This window comes from Podarcis liolepis (genome assembly GCF_965112155.1).
Source record: "Podarcis liolepis genome assembly, chromosome: 4".
Classification (NCBI taxonomy): Eukaryota; Metazoa; Chordata; class Lepidosauria; order Squamata; family Lacertidae; genus Podarcis; species Podarcis liolepis.
In genome coordinates, this window is record NC_139558.1 from 57,623,384 (window position 1) to 57,645,875 (window position 22,492).

At 39.9% G+C, this 22,492-nt stretch overlaps 1 long non-coding RNA gene across 3 annotated transcripts in view; it reads left to right on the forward strand.

Moving 5' to 3' along the window:
• Positions 1-13,314, forward strand: part of LOC310705643 — a 30,490-nt gene extending 17,176 nt beyond the window's left edge. For 2 of the 3 annotated variants that reach the window (XR_014525418.1, XR_014525419.1), the window contains one exon: positions 12,970-13,314. This is a non-coding gene — a long non-coding RNA (uncharacterized lncRNA). Of the gene's footprint in view, positions 1-10,859; positions 11,007-12,969 lie in introns of all 3 variants that reach the window. The other variant, XR_014525417.1, reaches the window with a different exon arrangement.
• Positions 13,315-22,492: the final 9,178 nt, after the last annotated feature.

Below are 22,492 nucleotides of genomic sequence, written 5' to 3' on the forward strand. Positions count from 1 at the left end.
AAATTTATCGTCATTGATACATTGATGGCAGTCACCCAGATTTTTATTTTGGCACCCCCCCCTTTTTATTTAGTGATAAAGCTGTATCCTACTTTGATTAACAATACCATTTGGAAAAAGATTCTAGTTATTTTCCATTGACCTCACCTGACAGACTAGTTCTAGAAAGCAAGTATGAAGTTTTCTTCCAAGAAATACCATTTTTAAACTAAGCATCAGCAAGTGCACAGATGCAGGAAAAAATTTATTGGGGGGTGGGAATGTAAGATTATTGTGTGTGCTGATTCATGTTATATCAAAGTTGATAAGAGGAGTCAGAAGCAGGATGTTTTAAGGTAGGAATTTATGATGCTATATATTTCTAGTATAAATCTGTTAGTTGTATTCTAGTCAAGAAAATACAAGTCTCGGGAAAGATTTATCTATTCATGCCACGTATTAGAAAAAAAGGTTGCCTTTGCATAGATATTAAGCTAAAATTTGAAACAAGTAGATAGGTGCAGTAAGACAATGCTGAAGATGTGAAATACTTTTTATTCCAAGTTTCTCATTTGAGACGTAAGCTTGAAATTCTATAATGTTGTATGTTAGGGATTCTGGGAGATTGAGCTACATCTTGTGACAGGAAACCTCTTTGAGGTTTTTTCTACAGTCAAGCTGTATGTAAATTTTATGAAATAAATAGGAAAGCAGAGCACTGTGCCAGAAATTGAGAGTTGTGTGAACTGGGGAACATAGAATCCAGTCACTAGTGCATGTAAGTACCATCTATGTGGAGAGCTTTCCATGTACATTATAATGAGCATGCTGAGCTTGGGCTAGACCTGCCCCCATAGTGTTCACCACCATCATTATCATCAGTACTAATTGTATTTTATTATATTAATTACGTGCATGCCAAAATGGCTTCCGGGCGGTTTACACATATAAAGTCAATTGTAACAACATACATAATTGAAATACACAATAAAGCAATTGCATCAAAGCATTAAAAAGAGCCATAAATAAAACCTACCAGCACCCTAAATAGTTGAGTAGAACATATGCAAATTGCAAGGTATTATTAGTGACAGAGCACTTCTTCATTTGAGGACACATTATTATTTGTGATTGGCACCAGTGAACATTTTACTCACTTCTCACCTACCTGTAACTCACCTGTAATCAGTGTGATGGCACTATAGGACCCCTGATAGCACCATGACTTTATTTCAGAAGCTTGCCATTTATCTTGTGTTATTAAAGTCCATTAACTGCATTTATATGGAAACACAATGTATTCAGTACCCAGGACAAATTGCAAGGGGAAGATTCAAGCTGGTTTCTTTAACAGCAGAAAGGGCAATTTGTCTCCATGACCTTATAAAACAAACAAGTTGCTGTTTTTCGCTTCTTAAAGAAAAAGAAAAAAATCCCATTTGTTTCTGCTGAAAACAAGGAAAAGTAGTGGGAGGAACTCTTGATCTTTTAAGATTTTTACTCTTTGACTATTCTAAACTTTGAAAATATTACCCAAATCAAATCTGCCTCTCCCAATATTTTTAGCGGGGGGTGGGTGGGGTAGAACTCATAATCAAAACTTTCAGAATAAAAATGATAATTTATCTATATGCTGTATGTGTATGTCTCACTTTGTCATCTTTTTATGATTTCATTGTTATGGTTTTAATTTTCTCCTTTTCTTGCTTCAGATTATAAGTATTTTGAAATTTGTTTTGTTTTTATTCTGTTATAAGACTATTTGGGCAAGGTTTGTCACCTTATGTGTAAAAACAGTGCATTTGGTGAATATTTGGAAACAACAGGGTCTCGACCTAACCCACTGACAAAACACAATTGGATTGCCCTTAATCAGTTGCCCCTATTCACTGGAAATGTACGTGAAGAGTGCTTTATCAGGGATAATCCGTTTGCCAGCATGGTTCTTTGTACTGCAGAAACCCTGTTCATCATGCCTGGCTCCTGATAGCATGGAAACTGACATGTGAACAGCTGCTCACTTGTAGACTTTGCCAATGTAGATGTATATGCCAATGTATGGCTATCTATAGAGGGGGTCAGCCACATATTCCCATTCCCTCAAAATTGTATAAAGCACACTTCCTGTGATTAAAGACTGATGGCACCTCCCTTGTTCTGAATCAAGTCCAGCTTCATGATTCACTAGACCCTATCTTTTGTAGAAATATGTAGTGGAAAGAGCTATCAGCACATGCAAAAGCCATTGGTTGCATCCAGTGACCAGGGGTGGCCCATCCCACTTCACTGCCCGGGGTGATACAGGAAAGTGCCATCAGTCTGCTACTGCCCTCCCCACTGGGAAACCTCTGTAGACCCACTAAAATCACTAGCCCTAAGTCATCACCATTAATTTAAATGGATTTACACTGAGTAAAAGTCAGTTGACTACAACATCATCATTATTGTCACCACTGATGTGTAATGCCCAGTGCTTTTTTTTCTTTAAAAAAAAATGTTTAGAGGTACTATCATTTTCCTACTCATATTGAAATACTGCCCCTCAATGAAGCCAAACTTAGATTCAAAAATATTTAGGGGTATGCGTACCCTTGCGTACCCCCAGAAAATAGCACTGGTAATGTCTAATGTAAAATATTAAAAATACATTTTAAACAATATTCCATCAATATCAAAGAATATTTAATAATGAGTATTATGACATTAGGAGATCATTTTCAACACAAATAAATTGGATTACAAATCGCAAAGTCGCCATCTTCTATTACCTTTTAAAGTGAGCCAACTTATTGAAATAGGAGTTATGCTTTAATTAAAAGTAAAATGAAATGTAGATATTCATGACTTTGATTCAGAGAAGACTTGTGCAGATACTTAATTAGAACTCAGCGAGCATTCTTAACTTTTGTAAAATAGACCTGAAAACAATTAACATTGAAGTATTATGAGATGGACTTTCCTAGTTGAATATTAGAGTACAGATCTTCAAGGTTAGGTTTTCCAGCCTAAATTCCAATTAAGGTGGTAACAGAATCAGAAGCCTACAAATATGGTGTTGTGTCATACCTTTGTTGATCTACAATGCATTTGGAATTAGATTCAATTCCTTATTAAATGTTTTGTGTCTTGGGATATTGGTTGACATAATACTTAACAGTGATCTGGAATTGGGAGAGGACAGGGTCAGCCATCATCATCATCATCATCATCATCATCATCATCATCATCATCCCTTCTTCCCAAAGGAACCTAGGGCAACAAACATACTTACAAAACAGAAGAAAATTTAAATCCATCAAAAAAATATTTAGAAAACCTAAAAACATTTAAAAGCAGAAACATGCCCTCACAGTTGATAATTTTAAGGTTCCTATGACCAGTATCAGGCATCAGATGCCTGGGTGCCGCTGAAATTTGAGAGCCTAAAGTCCACCATTGGCCCTAATTAAACACAGTACTATCTGTGCTCAAGTGTTGCAGAACTGGCCATGAGTAGTCAAGTATTGGAACAAGGGCAAAGATTCAGGAAGAGTTGAGTATATCTCATTTAGGACTTTTCTACATGGTTAACTCGAGGAAGTCTTGATTTGAAATTGCTGCAGAAATGACACGAGAGCACATTTGATTCTTTGGCTATGTTTCTGACTCCTGTCAGGAGGCAAAGGAATCTTTCAATTCTCCCCACATAGTCTTCTCTGACACATACTTATTCTGATATGCTATATCTATGATTTGGCTTAGTGGAAGGCAAGTTCTCTTGGGGAAATGCACTGTTAAGACAAACTCCCTGCTTCCAGTTTCTACTGACAAAATTGATTTCCGATGGGAAGTCTTACATGGGTGGGTGAAATATTGCCTATGGACCACTTTCCCCCTTGCTTTGTCTTGGAGAAGTTTAGGTGTTGGGCTAGAGTAAGCCCTAAAGAGAAACCAAATAATTATAAGAGACTGCATGCTGAATAGTATTTTGCTTGCCATGGAAATTGATTCAGGGGAGAATGAGACCCTAAGGGGTCCATTGCAGGAGCTTGTTAGAGAGTAGTTTTTTCCTCTTGTGAAAGAGAGACAGTAGGAGCCTGCCATTACACATCTTGGAATAAAAAATGATATGGCAGGAAATGCCTGTAGGTTATGTGGAGAGAAATTAGGAATGCAGGGGTTAAGAAGATGGGAGTAAATTGGTAGGCCATTTGAACAGGGTTCTTGGAACTTGCAGCCCTTCGTGTCTGGTTTGAGGGTTTGATGCAATACTGTTGGGTGACCATATGCTTGTATGAATATATTCTGCACTTAAAAACAATCCCAACATAAGAAGAGCCTGCTGAATCAGGCCAATGGCCTATCTAGTCCAGAATCCTGTGGCTAGCCAGATGGCTGTCGGAAACCCTCACACAGAATCTGAGCATAAGAGCAGTCCACACTACTGTAGCCTCCAGCAACTAGTATTCAGAAGCATTGCTATGTACAGCTGTGGTGACAGAGCGTAGCCATCATGGCTACTGCCACTGGTAGCCTTATCCTCCGTGAATTTGCCCAATCCACTTTTAATGCCACCCAGACTGATGGCCATCACGGCCTCCTGTGGGAGAGAGTTCAATCATTTAATGTGCACTCTGTGAAAACTACTTCAACTTTTGTTTCCTGAATCTTGCAACATTCAATTGCATTGGGTATCCATCAGTTCTAGTGTTACAAGAGAGATGTGGGGTTAAAAAAAAACCTTTTCTCTATCCACTTTTTCAATTCCATACATAAATTTATAATCACTTCCTGTTGAAAGCAGATACTTGATTCTAGATGGGTGTGTTTAGTTACTACCTGAAAGGTCACATGAGAGCTACATAAGACTCTCATCAACTCAATGTAAAGTGGTACAATGTTGTCTGGACTGAATTATGAAGAAGAAATATTGCTTTTATGCCTTCAGGAGGTCCTTGGCTGGCGTTATTGGCTGGCCATTTCAGTGGAAGTGTTGACTAGATCTGCAAAGGATATGCTGTCCTAATAGGTTAGCACTTGCTAGTGCAAATTTCAAGTCAAAGGTAACAGTGAGAGGACAATTCTGGTAATGGAAAGGAGGCTAGGCTGCTTGATGCAAATGGAAGAAGAGAAAACTAATTATAGAACAAGATTTTCAGGATGAGATGGCAGACCCGTAGGGAACTTTTGGTGTTTAGATTTAAAACTTTCAGCAGAAACTGAAATGAATACTGAATCCCTGTATCACTTTAACCTGGATATATTCACAGAGAGACTCTGTAAAATAAGAAAATATTTATTACAAGGAACACATGCTTTATAGGAAAGATCCTAGTTCTGTCTAACTCAGTTGGAGATGCCTTGAACTTTGCTTGTTTCTGCATCTCAGTGGGAGATACAAAAAAAAAGTCTCCTCTTCCAAGATGAGGATGAAGATGAAAAGAATAAGAAAAGAGGTCAGCAACCCTAAGAGATTACCCAAAGGAATGTTGGCATAGGTTAGGTCAGAAAGGGCAGGCCAGGAAACTTGGAGGTTCCTCTATCTACCTTTTCTAATGCAGACACATTCGCCTCCAGTGCAAGTTGCGCTGCATCCCAACATTCCAGAAGAAAGAAACCTCAATATTTGTGGTGCTACTTGGTCTTACAATTGGGTTTCTTTTCTGTTTCCAGGTATCTTCTCATCTTCATTTTTCCACTATGCATTTTTGGATTTTAAGTTTTAATAGCACCTATTGCTACTGATCTATGATTGAGTGCAACCATTTCCTTCTGTGTGCCTTTTATATACTTAGACCATTGTCAATAGGGGTTGGAAGAATCTTACTTCCAGCATCTGTATTCTAAGAAGCTTTGGCTCCTAATGTGCAAAACAGAAATAAGTTTTGTAATGATTTCTGACAAATAGTCCCTACATTTGTACAGCAAGGGATAATAAATTTCCCCTTTTCTACTGAAGCCTCAGAACATATCTATATGTTTTCCTACAGAGTCACATTTACGACAAAGCACACCCTTCTTTCTGGGTGATGGGATCTATAATTATCCCCAAAGTGAGAGCAGAGGTTATATATTTGCTTCCATTTCTTTTTCTTCCTACCCAATTCATGCCCTTTCCCTATCAAGCCTCTTTCAACTGAGGTCTTAAGCTCCTGCAGACTAAGTGGCATTTCTTTCTTTCAAACCCAGTTTATGTCATGGTTTGATGACCTTAGCCCAGTTGTACCGATATTTCCCTCTCATTATCTACCTGACAGCTGCCTTCGCTGCTAGGTCCAGATTTTAACCTAGGTGGCAAATTACAAGACTAAAATTAGATTGTAAAGGTTCTTTGCAGTCCAGATGAATTTGCTGCAGTTTCACATACTTGACCAAGAACTAGGGAGAGGCAGTTATTTTATTCCTTTGTTTGGTTTGCATCGCTTCCAAAACAGGGCCCTTTGAGACCCTATATAGATTCTGGATGGATCAAAATCATCACTACCCTGGACATATTCTGATTTTCAATTTGATAATGCTAATGTTACAATGCAGATGAACCTGAAAATTACTTACATAGCTCCAGATCCCACAAATCAACATTTGATCCACAGTGCCCAAAAGCATGAAAGGTAAAACCACATACTTGCCTTACTAGAAAAGGCAGAAAACCAAATCTGAAGAATGTGATCCCTGACCAAACACTAAACACAGATAAACAAACTGAAGTATAGCTCATAGAATCATAGATTTGTAGAGTTGGAAGGGATCTCAAGGGTCATCTAGTCCAACTCCCTGCAATGCAGGAATCTCAACTAAAGCATTCACGATATATGGCCATACAACCTCTGCTTTAAAATCTCCAGCGAGGGAGAGCACACCACCACCCGAGAGAGACCGTTCCACTGTCTAACAGCTCTTACTGTCAGAAAGTTCTTCCTGGTGTTCAGTCAGAATCTCCTTTCTTGTAACTTGAAACCATTGGTCCAGATCCTAGGCTCTGGGGCAGGAGAAAACAAGCTTGTTCCCTCTTCCATGTGACAGCCCTTTAGATATTTGAAGATGGCTATCATATCTCCTATCAGTCTCCTCTTTCCCAGACTAAACATACCAACTCCCTGAACTCTTCCTCATAAGGCTTGCTTTCCAGAAACAAGAATCTCAGGGTCTCAAATGCCGTTGATGCCCCGTGTCATACCAAAATTCGGCACCTGCCTCTCACCTTCTATTATGGATCATAGTTGTGATTCCCCCTAGGTTCTGTGCCCAGGGCAACCAAACCAGTCATACTCCCCTAAATGCACCATTTTGATACTCCAAAATCATCACTTGGGGGAGAAATGAGAGTCTGCCTCCATGGGAAGATTGTTTATCATATATGATTATTTTCTGTATTGTTGCATATTACTTGCCTGCTGCAGGACAGTAAAGTGCCATCTGCTATCAATCTATAAGTCTTTCAAGGGAGACAGGCTCATTGAATTTCTTCAAAGTCCACATGCATAATTTCTAACTCTATCTGGTTTGTATTCTCAGCAGTAGGGAAGGGGAAAGTTTGCCAATGAGGATCACAGTTAGCATTCAAATGTCATTTAGAGAAGATGGCAGTGATTTCCTGTGTGGCTAAAGCTAGTTTTATTTACTATAAACAGAAAGCTGAGCTGAATGACTTTCAGGACTAGTGCGATAAACATGGTCTTAGTGGTAATAAGCCTTTATCAGCTAATTGCATTATAACTAAATAAACACAGAAATATTATTCACATATTGACAAAAATGGTGTAAATATGTTGGAGAATGTATTAGCTCAGATTACATGGGAAAATGAATCCTACATGTGCCCTTTAAGGAGAAGGCATTCCAGGATATGCCATACTTGCAGAATATCAGAAGCAAGGTGACATGTGAAAACTTGGATTTTTAAAAAGTCATTGTAAGCATATATGTACAAATTTCTACCACTACATTTGCATGATTTTAGTCCATTTAATAACACATCACTTGAAATCGAACATGGAGGAAACAGAACTGTTTATTTTTTGAAGCATGTTTCTATAAAGATGCACATGGGTGGGTGTGGTTGTGGGTGTGTGGGTGTGTGGGTGTGTGGGTGTGGGTGTTTTAATCCTGGTACACTGACGTCTTATAGCCTCAAGCCAAAACAAACAACACCAACACTAACAAGAATTGCAATGCAAGTCTAAACATTCTTACTCTAAGTAATCAGCACAATTCTTACCATATCTACTCATTTTTAATGACTATGGGATTCACTGAGGCTTAGGACTGCAACCTTCATCAACCTATGTTCAAAGACACAGCACTGGCAGAAACCTTAACCTTCTGTACCATATTTTTCCTAGGACTGATTCAAAGACCCAGAATAAATCACTGCATAATAAACAGAAAAAAGCATCCACTCTCTTTCAATAGTGATAGAAAGGAATGTGCGTACAGGCTAATCAACCTCAGTGTCTCAGAATATCTTCCAGTTCTGCTCCATCGTGGTGTTACCACTAGAAGGGTTGCTTTCTTCTTCCATTCTTTTGTTTGTGGCTTTTTGCACTTCGAGGCCTCCAAGACCCTCCCCTGTAAATAACTTTACATATTTTAGTTTAAGTTATTGGGCAAAATTTTAGGCCACTATTTTATTGATTACAGCAAAGTGAACGGTATTGGCTTAGGCACTGGCAACAGACTATAACTCTCTGACTGGTAGTCTGAAAGGGTAAATACCAGACGAGGGACATCGAGGAAGACCAACCGAAGCTCACCCTGGGGTTCCTGTGGTCCTGGCATGGTCCTAGCCCCTCAAGCGGACTTCGGACGAGATCCAGGACTCCCAGATTCCTTTACCGGAATACCCTATTTCTGGAGGGGCAGGTGATGACTGCACCTCCTCTCCCCCACATTTCAATAAGCCAATGCCTAACAGCCATACCTTACAAAGTTGTGACAATTGCTGAGGGGGTAGGCGAAAACCAAGTGGCTATAGCCAATCTGCCAAATGGAAAAATTCCTATCCAGCCCATGTTCCAAAACAGGCGACCCAATGCAAAGCAAGGCCAAAGCAGCAACACCTAACATTAAGGAGGGAGGGCGAGTGCCCAGCAGTGCGAAGCAAGTGCCCCAAATTATGTCACACTGTTGCTTTTATAGACCCCGAGACCCTCACGTAATTGTTCCAAACCGCCTGGCGTGATCCCGGGGCCAAAATGCTTGCTACACCCCTAAATAATTAACCCTGCAGGGGTGTCCTAGGGGCCCCCATGCAACCAGGACCTTCCATAAGAAGGATCCCATTTATCTCTCAAGTCCTTATCCATGCTCTGGTCAACACTCAGACTCTTCTATGTGCCGTTTTCTCTCCCAATGGTCTTCTTAGTTAACTCAGGATTCATTGACTAGACTCAACTTTCTCTTCCATTGGGTAAGCCCATCAGTCTCTTATTCAGTCTCTATGATTCTAAGCAGGACCAGCCCAAGACATTTTGCTGCCTGAGACAAAGAACAAGATATTGAGTCAATGTGCCCTCTTTTTTCATGACATATCCTCTTTTTCAAGGGTAAAATTTGAGTCAAATTGCATTTATTTGCTTTGAATGGCCGTCATAGCGTCCTCTTTTTTGCTCTGCAAAATATGGCAACCCTAATGTTAAGAAACTAACCAATCTGGCAATTGAATCCTTTTTTTACACTGGCTAAAGGGAACAGTATCCTCAAATCCACCTAAGAGCAGCAATCTAGCACAAAGGGTACAGGCCAGGCCATGTGGCACACACAGCTCTATTCCTCACCCCTCAGCATTTGCTGCCTGAGGTGCCTGACTCCTCTGCCTTACAGTAGGGCCATCCATGATTCTTAGAGCTTTGAAGTTAGAAGGTTCCACCACAAATAATATCCCTAACATAGGGAGCCTCATTTGCCACACCATTAAGTTTTTAACCCAGTGTGTGACTCACAGGAAAGACAGCTGCTATTCAGAAAAATAAAATTATGTTGGATGTGAGCCAGCCTAGAGGAACACTCTGGTTTGTGAGCCCCATCATTCCTTTATTCTATTGCTCTAAACAAGTCAATTTACTATAATTCAGTGCTGCTACCCTCTCCCACTTACATCCTTGAGTGTTCATGCGTTGTGTGGTTTCCTGCACCTAGAACAGTTTGTCTTTCTTTTTGTTGATCAAGTCACTTCCTTCATGTTCTTTCCATTCCTTTCAGAATACATTATTAAGGGAACAGACAAAAGAAATCTGGGACTACTTACTAAAACGTTAGAGAAGAACTGGAGTGGATATGTTTTAGTCAATAATTTTATAACAGAGAGTGACTATGTAAAAGCATTCATAAGAACTTGGTGTGTCAGACCATTTCCCTCAACAAATTAGAAGATATGGGAAAGGTAAAAGAGGAAGAAAAGGGGAACTGCAGCTCTAGCTTTGTGTGTGTGTCAACTTGAAGAAGGGCAGGCTGTTCTTGCTATTTTGAAGGCCAAATAACTCCGCTCAACAACAAATAGCAATCAGAATGTATTATTTTGTATGATGTATCACAATTCCGGACTTATGAAAAGAGTGTTATTAAAAATGTATGCAGCAACTGTGCATCTTTCAATTAAGATTTAACTAACCCAAGTCTTCACAAGTTAGGAGACATTAGGCAGAAATGTGAAGTATCATTTGTAAAAACCAATCCACAAAACAAAACAAAGGCATCTTTGCACTTAGTCCCCTGGTGAGGAAAAAGAATGGCTAGCTGAGTAAATTGGTGAGCCAGTTAAAGAAAAATCAGAGTAAGACGATATACAATTATATTCCAAGACTTTTTCTTCTTCATTCAGCTTGGCAGCCACTTCCCCACCCAGAATACAATGTGAGTTAAACTGGTTTCTGCCACATAGCTGTTATTGTTTTTACTGACAGACCAAGTACGGTTTTATGGCTGCTGGTGAAGGAAGTTTTATTTATGCTACAATGACCTGCTGGTCCTCGTGGTTAAAGATTGGTTGTCACAGCTGTATAGGCTGGCTGATGCAGTATATGTCCAACAGAAATGAAGAGAATCCTCAGGTAAGCACCCTTAAGCAAGTATTAAGGTGAAGGAAAACTTCTTCATATCTGCCCCATCAAAGTTATGAGATTAGAAGGGCCTTCCTGGCTCATTCATGCAAAGCTGTGAGACTCATGTGGTGCTGGTGAGGGCTTTGAAGGGGCATATATAGGACAAAGGTGAACTACTAACCCTAAGCCAGGGGGCTCTATCCTCCCCAAAAATGCTGCAAAAGAAGGAAAACACTTTCATCTATGTTCAATTTCAATAAAGTTCTTGTTCATTCAAACTCAAGCTATAAGCCCCATCTCTACACTTGGGAGTCAAAACCTTCTTGTTATATATGATAGTTTGCATCTATTAGCTTACACACACACACACACTGAAATAAATGAGTATATTAATTCCTAACTTTCTTTGAAACAATGACAATTGAAAACCATTGGAATGGAGAAACTTTAGAATCGGACCTCAATTATGCCTTAGATCACTGCTCTGGAAGCAGCTTGAACATCAAGATCGCTGGGAAATGAGTTTAAACGCACCTCCCCAATAATTTTTATTGTTTTTTAAACAAATACAAGAATCATTAAACACTTATCCAGCAATACATCTAGTGACATTTGTTCCATCCATTGACTTTAGACATAAGCTTACACATTCAATGTTCAAGTATATTATGTAACGTAACTTTTCTACTGAGAAGTGTTGGCATAGCAAGATATTTTCCAAGAAATGTGGACACTGAGGTTTCCACAGAATCTGATATCCTCATTAGGGATCACAGGAGTCCTGCGAGCTATGTTTCCCTTGCCTCATGGCACTTGAAATGTAGATGTACATGCTTTTGACAGTGCCCCAGGAACTTAGAAACGTATCCTAATGTCTGTATAGTAAGACTATTCCCTGGGGATTCTGGTAATGGGATGCTGCTGAAACAACCTTGTAGGGTTGCATGATCCCTCTATAAAGTCAATGCATTGTAAGGTTGGATTAGAAATGTTTGCACAGTAGTAGGGTGGGTGGACATTGCTAGGTGACCCCATTGCAGCTAAACATGGCACTTAGATTGTTTGGCTCCAGTCTGAAGGCTTGGAAAGGTGGAAGATGTGCATGCTCATTCCAAGCCCCTGCTTTGAAATCTGATGCTGCCAATAGCTTGAATCAGTTCGTGCCTATGACCTTAGTCAAACGTTTGCAAATATATGCCTTCATAGCCTGTAGATTTTTTTTAAGTACAACAACTTTTGTTTTGCAGAGAACTTAATGAACTGTTGTACCTTTGTCTTGTACTTTTCATCGACACATCTGCATTAAGTTTAATGACTCGCTCAGCTGTGCTTCTCTTTGGAGTATTTCTTTATGACTTTTCAAAGTACAAACTTCTCGTTGCTTGACTGATTAACCCATTATGCTGCCGCTTAGCGAGGTTATTATCTAATTCCAGAGGGCTGATGTCTATTGAGTTTTTAACAGATGGAAAACAATAGGATATAGGAAACAAATATAGATGAACTACAGGGTAATCTGCTCTTTACTCTTTCATGCCGGATGTTTCTACTTCCTAGAATAAATTGGAAGCAAAAGCTAGTCTTCCCATGGTGCGCGCATAATGAAGTTCTCCAGAGATGCAAGGATGAAGTAGCACTCCCACTAAGGTGGTGCATCTTGCATTTGCTTTAAAAAGTCTTCTCTGTTAAAAGCACACAGGGCACTGGTATGCAGGGACGTCTTTCCGTCAGTCTATCTATTACGTATCAATCATCTATCTATCATCTATCATCTATCTATCTATCATCTATCTCTATCTATCTATCTATCTATCTATCTATCTATCTATGTATCTACGTATCTATCTATCATCTATCTATCTATCTATCTAATCTATCATCTATCTATCTATCATCTATCCAATCTTTTACTTCAGCTTTCCCCACCATTTGATGTTCAGTTCCTTGGATTTATTTATTTTTTTCTTTCCAGGGTAGGAAGCAGGAAAAATAAGACAGGAACTGCCGTTGAATTTCTCTGAAATAGAAGTTTTGCTTGGTCAAAATACTGAAGAAATCTCAAGGGAAACAAAGAATTACCTCTACCCCCCCAAAAAAAAACCACTAGTGGAATTTGTTAGAAGATGTATGTCCCTAAGCTTCCAACATTTGCTACAAAGTTCTGTCTACAGTGAAATTGGATATTTCCAAACTTCTGCTTGGAAGAAACATGTAAGAAGATTTGATCATCCATTTAAAAATATTATAGCACTGCTGGTCACTTGACCTCCAATTGGTTGCATTGGTAAGGGGTGAGGCAGGGCTGTGCAGTGCAAATGCACCATACCAACCTCACCATCACCTTTCCCCTTGTCCTCTGTCTGCTGGCTCATTAATTCAAATAGGTCTACACTGAGTAAAAGTAAGTTGAGTACCACTCAATGCATTTTACAGTCCATACCAATACTTTATTTCTGTGGCAGTAAATCTTAGGGTTGGGCTATGGGTTCATCTATAACACAACAAATTCTGAAAAGGAAAAATAAAATAAAAAGTGTTGCATAGCATAACCTTTCAACTTCTTTGTGCTTTTTTTAATTGTTAGGACTTATTTTAGTAACTAACCTCTGTATTATGCAAATACTTAATTCATTAGATTATAGTGCTTATTCTACTTGGTTATTCCTGTTCTTGCATTGTTAATAATTCTGTTTAAAGGATAAAATGAACAAATTGTCCTAAAAAATGCTTATTTGCAGTTTTTGTTTTTTTTTAAAAAAGTCCTCTGACTGTTTCAACTATTTTACTAAAACATTGGAGGAGGAGGGATTTTTAGCGTTTCTAAATGAACTGGCTAAACGAAGATCATGATGAGAGATTTTGTTAACCAGGGTGAGCTAAATCTCCCTTCATAATTCTCATTTAGAATTTTTTTTCATTATTTAAATGTCTAAGCTGGTTTAAAATTAATTTACTGAAAAAGTCAAATCTATTTTGTCTAAATCCCTTCTGCATGTGATCAGCATTCCAAGGGCCAGAAATGAACAGTTAAGTGGAACAGGCGATTCGTACTCAAGGTCAAATGGCATTTCATTTGTTTTTGTATTTACAGTCATGTTAAAATGAGTAGAGCAATCCTAAAGCACACATAGCTAATGGTTTCTACTGAATGCTACATTGCACATTTAAATGCTTTCTTAAACAAGTGATTAAAGGAAAATGACATCTAAATGAAATACAAGAGAGAGAGAGAGAGAGAGAGAGAGAGAGAGAGAGAGAGAGAGATCCACCTGCTTGATCAAAAGCCTTTCCTGGATAAGGTGCCATCATGGGTACTGTAGCTGATGTTGGTTTTAGTTTACCTGCACAAGTTGACAAGCTCAGTATATTTCAGCTTTCTTCATTGTGAGATGCACACAATGAGAAAAGCAAGAGACGATCCATTAGTTTAGATCCAAACTTTGCTCCTGAACGTGATCAGGACCAGGGACCAGGGGACACTACCACTAGTGGCCAAGGGGGCTTTTTGCCCACTTCCCCTCCTGTAACTCACTGGGCTGCTACACCCAATTCTTCTTGAGGGTTGGCAGATCCCCTCACCCAGAAGTATCTATTTGCTGGCTCAAAAGCCTTTCGTGGATAAAAGTGCCACCCACACAGAAGGTGTCATTCTGGCTTTGCTGTTCCTGGGGGCTTAATGTTGTTTCTAAACATCATTTTAAAGTTATCTTGCAAAAGCTTTGGAATGGAAGCTCAGTCTGGCTTTGAAAACTGAGATTGAATGGATAATACTTTGCCTTATCAATGCTCAACTTTCTTTTAAAATGGAAATCTCAGTAAAATACCTTTAAGTGCCCATCTCCAAGATCCAAGCTGTGATGCAGGTATGCCTTCATATTACAGTGCCCTGTTTTCATCGAAACTTATGAAAACATACACAGTGAGATATAGCTGAGCAATAGCAAGGTGCAGCATATGGAAAGCCATGTTTTTGTCATCTTATGCATGAAAGCATTTGATAGACTGTCAGTTAACCTGGCTGTGGAGGCTGCTGTCTTTAACATGCACTAGTGATGTACATACATGATCACTTGGCTGTGACTACACACCGTAACCATCTGTTAGGATGGCATACTTCCTGCTTGCAAGATGATGCACTAATTTAACTTGATCACAGGTGCCAACTGAGCTGCTTGGCAGCTATAGACCCTTCAGATAGCAGAATGTTCAAGGCAAATTACTGTAAATGTGTAACACTTCACCTGAGTCGGAAATGAAGCTCAAAACTTGCGTGCACTCAACTTGAGTGGCTGGGGAAAGAGTCAAGGGAGGAAGACGGGATAATTTCACTTTGAGAGTACTAAAAGGCTGGGAAACAAATTCATAGCAAAGATTTTAATAAACCAATTTACTCAGAGGTGAGAGTTAATATGTGAAGAACTGGTGCTCTTTATTGAAACAGGGTAGAAATTATCCTGCTAAACCTGTTTATTTGACTTCAAAGGAAAATGGGACAATTAGAAATAAAAGCAGGAAAGCAAGTACCAAGTAGACTGTTGAGTGCAAAATTGTAGGAGATGATGGAGTAATGTAAGGCAATTAAACTAGAAGTGATTTTGGGGGGCGGGGATGAACCCACCTAATAAACAAAAATGCAGCTATCCTTCAAAACTTGCACTTCTACAAATGCGATAATGTATTTTTCCAACAAAATGATTTATAGAAAAATGTAGATATTGTGTGAAATTGTTCATAAAAATGCACACATTTGTGAGAATAGCAGTAAAAATGCAAAAATGCTTGCAGAATGGTATATTAGGAGAATGCACACTGAAATGCTGATGAATTTCCACAAGGATGGCATAAAAATGCGAACTGATGTGAAAATGTGAACCCGAGTTAAAATTGGAAAAGTTAGACTGAGAGGAATGGAAGTTGTCAGATTCACCCACCTCCGGAATCAATTCAAGCCCTGTTTAGGTGTTGTTCATGAAGAGAGAAAGGCAGCATGAGTAGGGAGGTGCACAGTAGCCCTGCTCTTGAGCAAGGAGGCCAGGTTAGGCCTTCTAAACACATTCAGGTTTACAAGCTTAGAACCCTGCTCATTGTAAAATCTTGCTAATATTAAAAGCAGTTGGCTGCAACATCTGGAGAGTCATAAGTTAGCACACCCACACCCACACACACACTGTAGAGAATACATTGTGGTATTCAAGTTTTACTCAGAGTAAACCCATTGTAATTAATGAACATGACTAAGTTAGGTCCATTAATTTCATCAGGTTTACTCTGAATTAAACTTAGTTGAATACCACCCACAGCCTAGAAAAAAAGCATTTTAAAATTAAGTAAAAATGGTTTTTGATTAGGTAAAACAGGTCAATTTAAGATGGTGCCAAGCTCTTCAGAATGGTTGAGTTTTAATTAATACACAACACCAGAACACTGCCATAAGAGAATGCAATTGGAAATTTGAGTAGAAGCATTTTGAAAGAAAATATTTGTGCTCCACATTATTTGTGGAATTACCTTGTTTAGAAACAAAATATTTTGCATACAGGGTATTTTATCAGCACCCTCAGAACTGATTCAGCACTACATTTAGTTCTTCTGGAGTGATTTTTCTTTTTTTTTCTTTTCTACTGCTTATAGACAACATGCATATATTCATTGCTGACCTTGTCATTTTACTGAGAAAGAGCCCTTTCCCATAAATCTAGTTAAGGTGTTCCATGGGAATCATCATGGAGATATATGATACTGCACAAATATTGCTCAATTGCAGCAGAAGCCAATTGACATCAAGGAGATAAAGCTGCTCGGTGGGTCAATTGGCAGCTTGTGACTGATCCATCAACCTGAAAGCTTATGGAAATTAGACATGAAACACCAATTGTGTGACACTGAAGTAATGCCTTACTTTATTTAGAATCTGTCTGTGTCTAAAGGCCCAGTCCTCATGAGTTATTCTGTAATGGTGTACAATGGCTTGTGGGATCCTGCATACATTTTCCGGCACCCAACCCCTTGGCTTACATTGAGGGTAGCCATCAGTGCCAGATTGCCAAGCCTGACTTTCCCTCTTGATAGAACACTGCAACCATTGATCCATGGCATGGAAAGTTGAAGGGATGTGGGACGTTGGGATATATGGATAATTATGCAAAGGACTGGCAATGACTGAAGTTGTATATTGCTTGGCAAACAGTGTAGAGGTAGCCATGCTACCCCTGCATGTGAGGCACCCAGTTGAATTTTAGAGAAACCTTTGGCAATGAGTTTTGGGTCTGGCTCCTCACACAATAATGCACAAGGTCATCTCCTCATACAATATTTTGTACTGGGGAATGATGTCAGAGTACAGCTGCAAATCTTGCTCCCTTTTCAATTCACAGGAGCAATGACTGGAAAAGAATTTGGTCACCACTTCCATCTGTAATCTTACTGATAATCTATTTTTATTTTCTTATGCCTTTGAACAGTCCCATTTCATTCAGGGGTAGTCAACACGGTGATCTTCGGATGTTGTTGGAATACAACTCCCATAATCCTTCACTACTGAGCATGCTAGCTGGGGCTGATGGGAGTTGTAGTCCAATGACATTTGGAGGGCACCACATTGACTGTCGGGGGACGCGGGTGGCACTGTGGGTAAAACCTCAGTGCCTAGGACTTGCCGATCGTATGGTCAGTGGTTCGAATCCCCGCAGCGGGGTGAGCTCCCGTCGTCGGTCCCAGCTCCTGCCCACCTAGCAGTTTGAAAGCACCCTTAAGTGCAAGTAGATAAATAGGTAGCGCTTTATAGCGGGAAGGTAAACGGTGTTTCGGTGTGCTGCGCTGGTGCAGGCTCGCCAGAGCAGCTTCATCACGCTGGTCACGTGAACCGGAAGTGTCTCCAGACAGCGCTGGCCCCCGGCCTCTTAAGCGAGATGGGCGCGCAACCCCAGAGTCGGACACGACTGGCCTGTACGGGCAGGGGTACCTTTACATTTTTACCTTTACGTTGACTATCACTGCTACACAGAAAATATGAGGAATTTAAGAATCTATTTTGGAAACTTTCCCAATGAGACATAGTAGCTGGAGCAATTTAAATGCCCATGCCTGTCTTCCTATGGTTTCACATGTTATACCTTCTTTTGATGGCAATAAAAATAGCATTCTCCTATGGTGTATTGAAACATTATGCCTCTAAGAAAAAATATTCAAATGAATTATGCAAAGCTCCATTTAAAATTGACAGAAACTGAAATACAGATGTGGATATATTTTGTTTATAAAAACTCTTTGGATGATAGATGTTGCTTCAAGGAATGCATTTTCTTACCATGGAATAGATAAACCAAATTTAATGAAGCTTGGAAAATTAAAAGAGGAGGAAGGAAAGTCTTATTTTGCATTTCTTTTCCTCCTGTAGTTGATGGATATGACACAGATTTCACAAAAACTAAGTTATTCTTTAAAAAAATAACTCAAAAGTTTTCAAAAATAAACATGCAACTAGAAACTGGATAATTAAGTACAATTGTGAAAGAAAATGAACAGTGTCTTTCATTGGTCTTTCTTCTAGTCAGAGTGGCAGCTACACTACCTTTGATTCAGAACTTCACATTATCTAATTCAGGGCCATGCTACCATTAGAATTGGGCAGCTGCCTTAGGCAGCAGATTATGAGTTTCCGGTAAGGACAAGAAAGTGTTCATTATTCAAGAGCCAGTGTGGTGTAGTGGTTAAGAGCGGTAGTCTTGTAATCTGGGGAACCGGGTTTGCGTCTCCGCTCCTCCACATGCAGCTGCTGGGTGACCTTGGGCCAGTCACACTTCTTTGAAGTCTCTCAGCCCCACTCACCTCACAGAGTGTTTGTTGTGGGGGAGGAAGGGAAAGAGAATGTTAGCCACTTTGAGACTCCTTAAAAGGAGTGAAAGGCGGGATATCAAATCCAAACTCCTTCTCCTCCTCCTCCTCCTCCTCCTCCTCCTCCTCCTCCTCCTCCTCCTCCTCCTCTTCTTCTTCTTCTTCTTCTTCTTCTTCTTCTTCTTCTTCTATTTGTTGTTACTGTATTTTATGCCGGCATGGGAAAGCATATCTGCGATTTTCAGGGGTCATAATAAATTGAATAGTTAGTACTATATACCTTAACTTGGCAGTGGTATAACATTTACTGCTTCACCTTGGACAGCAAGCTGCATAGATTGGCCCTTGGTGATGTGCAATTGATTTATCTGGCGTGACCCCCCGCTAATTGATTTGCGATCCTCAATTAGCTATTTATGCCCGGCACACTTCCTCTGCCGCATGCTCTGCTCCGAGCTGTCAGTCACGTCTCAGCAGAGTTTCGCACAGCGGTGTAAAACTGTCACATAGCTTGGCTTCCAGACAAACACACACAGAGCAGGTTTGTCTATTTACAGCTTTTATTCCGATATTCCCCAGGATTCTCCTGGACTCACCGCAGCCATGACAAACTGCTCCTTTTCCCTCACAACACAGAGTGAGACTGGAGAAACTCCTCCCAAACTTCCAAAATTGACGTCAGAATGGTGTGGCATCATGGGAAGAACTTAACCTGTTAAGTTCCAACCTCAACAGGTGATACTGTTTATTACCAATACCAATCTGGTGTGCCTTGCTGCATTTCAGTTCTAAAAGAATGTTGACAAACCAGATTGGATGAAACTGGAAACTTTGCACTGAATAGTAAAAGTAAGAGACAAGTCATATGCTCACTTCTACAACATTTAAAAGAAAATCGAATTGTATTTTAAAATGGAAACTGACCTATGGAAAATGTAACTTGAAAAAAGAGACATTGTGCACACCTTTGTAAACCAAGAAATCTTTAATAAAAAAAGAAAAAAGAGACAAGTTTTCCCTCATAAAAAACAAAAAACAAATGGATCCACAGTTGTGGCTGAAACTATTTATCCTGTCAACAAGCAGCAAAATTCAGGAAACCATTTTTCCTGAATGCAATCTCGCATAGGGTGCAGGTGGGAGCACAACCAAATATTCTCCTTTTTCATGTAGGAGCTTTAAAAAAGGAAATTGAGAAATCTATCAGAAAAATCTCTTCTGGGAAATATTACCCTAGCCCTATTTTATTCCCACTCTTTCACATGTGTGGAATAAGTCAGAGAATTAACTTTACATATGGTCTAGCAAAAGTATTGTGGAAACCAAGAAGGGACTTATTCTGGCCCCCACTCACACATTTCCTCTCCCAACCTCAGCAATACAGTAGTTTGTAAAATCAATTTCCAGCTGCTCAAGTGAGTGGAGTCCCCAGCCTGGCATGCCTACTTTGCAGCTGATGCTTGGGCCAATTAACATACCACCCTTATAGAATACCATAAACATGTAAGGTAAAGGGACCCCTGACCATTAGGTCCAGTCGTGGCCGACTCTGGGGTTGCGGCGCTCATCTCGCTTTATTGGCCGAGGGAGCCAGCGTACAGCTTCCGGGTCATGTGGCCAGCATGACTAAGCCGCTTCTGGTGAACCAGAGCAGCGCACAGAAACGCTGTTTACCTTCCTGCTGGAGCGGTACCTATTTATCTACTTGCACTTTGACATGCTTTCGAACTGCTAGGTTGGCAGGAACAGGGACCGAGCAACGGGAGCTCACCCCGTCACGGGGATTCGAACCGCTGACCTTCTGATCAGCAAGCCCTAGGCTCTGTGGTTTAACCCACAGCACCACCCGCATCCCAACAGCGCCACCTGCGTCCCAACCATAAACATATTAGACAACTAAAAAACCAAAACAAAACAAAAAACCACCTCTTTCAATTTTGACCATCAGGGCAACAGATGCCTGTGTCAGAAAAAAAGGCTGGACGGGGACTTGTCAAGGGATGTTTTAAAAATAGGCACAGATTATAATACAGTACTCAGTCTTAAAAGGTTTATATGAACTGAAGACAGATTCTGGTGTTTTTCTGCTTTCTCCAGCAGGATGTTTCATTTTTGCACACTTTTGTTGCAGTTTTGCAGCACTTGGATTCAATAATATGTACATTGCTTTCTGGGAGTAGCCACAACTTCACTGTCTCAAGTATTCAAGAGTGAGTTTAGGCTAAAAAGAGAAGATGAGATAAGTTAAGTGCAGTTTCATATTCTACCAGTCTCAGTTTTTGCTCTGAGATCCCCAGACTGTTTGTCGCAGATCAATAGTTCTTATTTAAGAATTGCATTGTTTTAGACTGTAGTGTCTTAGACTGATTGTGCTGTTCCTGTAGTATAATGCATAACAACTTGAAATTGTGGGTCTGTGAAATAAGGGTGGATTGACAGGGACATATCCATAACTTCACTTCTGAAAATGTTACCTTTGGATTATTATTTTTTTCATTTGACGATTTGTGATTTTTTTTTTTTTTAAATAAAGCACTGTTAGGAAAATTACAGCCCAGTAATTTCTGGTAAAACTGTTTGGAAAATTGCATGCACAGCCTATTTAAAAAGTCTTACCAATTTAAATGGCAATCCTAACCACACTTACCTCGAAGAAAGCCCCATTAAATTCAACAGGGCATACAACTGAGTAGATATGGTTAGGATTGCATGGTAAGTATAGTTTGAAAAATACAAACCATTATATTCTCTATTTTGAAAAGATGGTTTAATTCTATCCACAACAGATCAGAAATGAAGTGCTTAAGATTCAGTCAAATCCCACTAAAGGTCTACAGTCCATAGAAGGACACAGGGTGTCTGGGTATTAAGCCATCTCTCATTTCAATTACCCACAGTGCTCGAATGTAAATTGCTCTGGGCATAGTACGTCGTTTGGAGGGTGGGTGGTTCATAGGTTCCTGTTTCAGACTGTAGTGTTGCTGCCCCCTCCCACCAACAGGTAAGCCCAGCTGGGGACCAAAAATATAGGTAGATGCTCAGCAGAAAGCACTTTGCTGCTGTTCCTCAAAACTAGATTAACATGCCCATCATCAGTTCACAGATGAAACATGGTAGTACTTTACTGAACTATCAAGGAAAAAAAATGATATATGAATTTGGCCTAGGGTTCACTTTCCCCCTTACAATTTAGGCATGCCCCTCAAATCTTTAAAAACTGAGCTACATTGTCACTATGGAGATATGTCCTGCTATGAGAAATATAGAAGGGGACCTAGATTAGTGGTCACACACATATTTTCATGTAGGAGATCACAGATGCAAACTGTACTACCTCCAGTTAAGAAAGGTTTCCAGTGGCTGGTTTGGGAAAGAGCTTTGTGGAGCTGCTGCCAGTCATAGCAGGCCTAATTCAGTATAAGACACTTCCATAGTCAAACTCTGTCACTTGTGCCCTGTTGTCATAGCCAATACTGAGAGGAAAAGGATGACCAATGTGTTTACTTCAATGTTCCTCCTCCAAATCATTGTGATTGGAGTGCACTGAGAAAACAATCAACTGTGATTAAAAGCTAGACCTGTCCATCAAAATGAAAGAACTTCCCCCACCACCTCTCTATGGTTACCAGACGTCCCCATTTCCTGGGGACAGTCCCCAGATT